General features: G+C 42.9%; 1 pseudogene; it reads right to left on the reverse strand.

Moving 5' to 3' along the window:
* Positions 1–344: 344 nt before the first annotated feature.
* On the reverse strand, positions 345–1,901 carry LOC136133518 (cytokine receptor-like factor 3 pseudogene; annotated as a pseudogene).
* Between the last annotated feature and the right edge of the window lie 1,910 nt (positions 1,902–3,811).

The raw sequence follows: 3,811 nt of genomic DNA on the forward strand, positions 1-3,811 counted from the left end.
GATGTTACATTGACTTTTTCCATTCTAATAACCAATTTTAAAAAGAAGCACAGTAGAAGGGTATAGCCCTTTTTATACATGGGTACTTTTAAAGTCAATTCAATTTTTATTGTGATACGATATTTTAATGAACACTATCCTAAAAATAAAATTGACTGCATTATGGTTTTGTCTACAACATTTAAGTATCTTATTGCTAAAATATTCCAAAATGAATCCAGTAAGTATTTTCCATTTCCAATAGCCCAAGAGATTGAATCCTACTATTTGTATCAATTACAACTAAACCAGGTTAAGAACAGCTGCCCTAAAACCCTGCAGACCAAAGCTAGTTATCCAAGAATCTAAAACACTAGCACTTTCCATTCAGGTTGGAAAAATTAACATCCAACATAAAGAGATCTGAATGATTCATCAAGTAAGCAGTCAACAAACACTTCTCTGTTGTTCAAGCTAATAATTATTTGAAGCTTGAAGTTTCTGCCTTTGTTATTTTGATGGTTCCTAGAGTCACAGTTTCAATGTCAAATGTGACAGTTTTATCAGCCACCTTTCCCAGGAGTAACTGCAGGTAACTGATTAGTCATTTCTTTTCCATTTTCAAAAATGGCACTGCTTGCACTAATGCACACTGTCTGATGCTTCTGCAGAGACTCTCATTCATTCTATGATCTGCCCACACTCCTATAATGTCTCTCCCATCCAATTGTCTCTCAGTTTCAACTCCAAATGTTAATGTCTGTCCACAGAAATAATTTGGGGTGCTGGAGTTGGATTCAGAATCTTTCTGGAGTGTTCTACTTCTTCTATTGCTCAGACAGTGCCCTTCAAGGCCATCTTTCCACTCATAAGGCACCAATGTGAGATGACCTATTTGGGGGATGCTTCAAGGACTCCATTCCTGGAAGCCATCTCCTCCACCAGAAGTGATAATTGGGTTCTAAGAGCAATGCTATGAAGTTCATTTCAGCGCTGCATATACATCCTCAAAATGATTTGAAGTACATTTATGGGACTGGAGCCTGCCATCTTGGGCACTAAACTCATCATCCATCTTACATCATTGTACACTCATGCCACCAGGTTTTTCTATTTTTTTCTTGTATCTGCACTGGTGGGTGAGATGCTGCTGTTCCATGGTTTAAAATGTAGTTTTTCACTATGTTAAGAACTGAGTCATTCAACTAGGAAGTTGCCATCGTACATCATCCAGTAAAGGCACTTCTGGTAGTCTGTCCAACTGAATGTGTGAGGCTCTTTTGGTAAAGCTCTGCAGCTTCTCACTCTGCTCTTATACACCACCAAGAATGGCAGTCTCTCTTTCTTGGACTGTCCTCTACAGGGTTAGTTCCATGCTCTTTGACTTCTGGAATCATCTAGTGGCTTACTACTCTGTTCATTGGTGTCTACTTCTTGCAAAAGACCAACCGCTCAAACTGGAGCTTCCTAAGGGCTCCCTTTAAATCATTAAAATGCTATTCCAGGACCATCCTCTGGGAAGATGTCTCTTTGATCTGGGATGATGACTTAATCCTTTTCAAGTCATGGTCTTTTCTGAGAATCATGAGAAGTTTATAGGCTGTATTCTCAGAAAAATGATCATCCATGCCCTGCCTCTGTGCCTCCTGCAGCCCCTGAACTTCTGGACCAGCTCCTGTTGGCTCCATGTTCTCATGGGCCTCCTGCTGCTCAGGCTCCAACTCCTCTTTGTAGGTGGCACGGCCGGTGGTTGTGGGTATGGGTTCCTGACTGTTCCATACCTCGCTGAGCTGCCTAGCACCTGAATCAGCTCCTTTGAGAGATAAATGGACTCTGAATAAAGACAAAATGCTTTTGCTTTGATATGTTATATTGGAGTTGCCTTTAACATGACTTTTGCTCACTCTGGATTGATTGGTCATTGTTGTTGATGAGAGAATAATAAAAACGATAATTTCATTTGGTGGCATATGGCACGGCTCAGCCTGTGGTAGATGGTAGGGATATCTGGTGGGGCAAAGGGCCAGGTCAAATGGTCATTTTATAGCAACGTAATGAGTGAGTGAAGCTCATAGCTCCCAACTCCAAACCCTGCATTCACCTAGCAGTTATTTTATTTTCCTTACTTCATCTGTTTTCTGATTACTTCAGTTGGTTAAAAACAACAACAGCAACAACAAAAAACACCTTTTCTGGTTAAATTATATACAACTTCTGAGGAAGAATATTTAAGAAAGCTGAGTCAGGGGAATTAACACTGAAATGATTTTTGTAAGATTTAACAATATTATGACTCAGGCATAAAGTAATAATGTAAAATGCTTTGAATGTTTTATGAGGAGAAAATGAGTTAGGCACTAAAGGATGTGGATTGCCGTGGATTGCCATTTTGTATTGCATTCTCACAGCTCATACCTTGTCTAGACTGATGACCTATAAATTTGGAGGTTAAAAAAAGGATTAACCTGGGCTTCCCTGGTGGCGCAGTGGTTGGGAGTCCGCCTGCCGATGCGGGGGGTTCGGGTTCATGCCCCGGTCCAGGGGGGCCCCACGTGCCGCGGAGCGGCTGGGCCCGTGGGTCGTGGCCGCTGGGCCTGCGTGTCCGGAGCCCGTGCTCCGCGGCGGGAGGGGCCGCAGCGGTGAGAGGCCCGCGTACAGCATAACAAAACAAAAAAAAAGGATTAACCTAATGTAGATTGAGTTGGTCACTGATTTGTCTGTAAAGGGATTAACCCAGGGGCTGTGTGAACTGCATATCCTCTGGTTATATCTGCATGAGATGGGCTGGATCTTTGTGTTTGCCTCCACAGGGCTACGGTCAGATGAAGGCCTTTGGTTTTCTCTAGCTCTGTTATTTGCCTGAGTTTCCAGGTCTGCCTGCTCCTGGAAGGGAAAGCAAATGTGGAGCAGACAGCAAGCCACCTCTGCCCTAGGACTAGGCGCTTTCCAAGCTGCTCATGGAGCCACCCTTGCAGACTCTGACCTCCTGGTCTCTGGTTTCTGCTCATTCAGACCTGCCTACTCCTTTCTGTCTTAGTGGACTCTGTCATCCTGGCTCATTGTTTTCCAAGACTGCAGAATCTGCTAGACCTTTTCTGGTCCAGACCCCTTCGCTCCAGGACTCATTCTGAACAAAAGCTCTGCACAGCATGCCACCCTGCCCTTTGTTAGTCAATGATCACAGGCTTGAGGGAGAGTTTAGCTAAGTGAACTTGTGACCTTTATTGAATATTGAAGAGTGTACCAGGCACTGTTCTAAATGTTTTACTCATATCAGCTCATTTAATTCTTGTGATGACCATGTGAGGTCTTTATTATCCTCATGGAGTAACTTCCCTAAGATCACACAGATATTAGGGGACAGAGCCAAGATTCAAATCCAGATAGTTTGGCTCCCAGCGGCTGAACTCTTCACCACCACCCCATAAAACCTCTGTAAATAAACACACAGGTAGCAAAATGGGAAAGCTAGAGCATCAGGGTGAATTATGCAATATTTATTGTGTTTGTATCATGTGCCAGTCTTGTACGCATGCAGTGACAGATCTTGAGTTATATCAGATAATAATTTTATATTCTCTTAGTTCACAAGGTAGTGAATGATAAAATAAAGGAGAGTGTGATCAAGACTATACGAAAAATGCAGTCTGATTTGCTAAGAGAGCACAGGGGAAGGAGTGAGCAGTCCCAGGACAGAGGATCAGGGAATGCTTCGTGGTCAAGCCAGAGTTTGATCTGGATCCAAGCATAGTATTTGGGTGTTAGAAAGGAAGAAAGAAGGGAGCAATTTTAGGAACGGAAATAGCAGAGGGAAAGTCCCAAGGGCACAATG

Source organism: Phocoena phocoena, chromosome 14 (assembly GCF_963924675.1).
Source record: "Phocoena phocoena chromosome 14, mPhoPho1.1, whole genome shotgun sequence".
Classification (NCBI taxonomy): domain Eukaryota; kingdom Metazoa; phylum Chordata; class Mammalia; order Artiodactyla; family Phocoenidae; genus Phocoena; species Phocoena phocoena.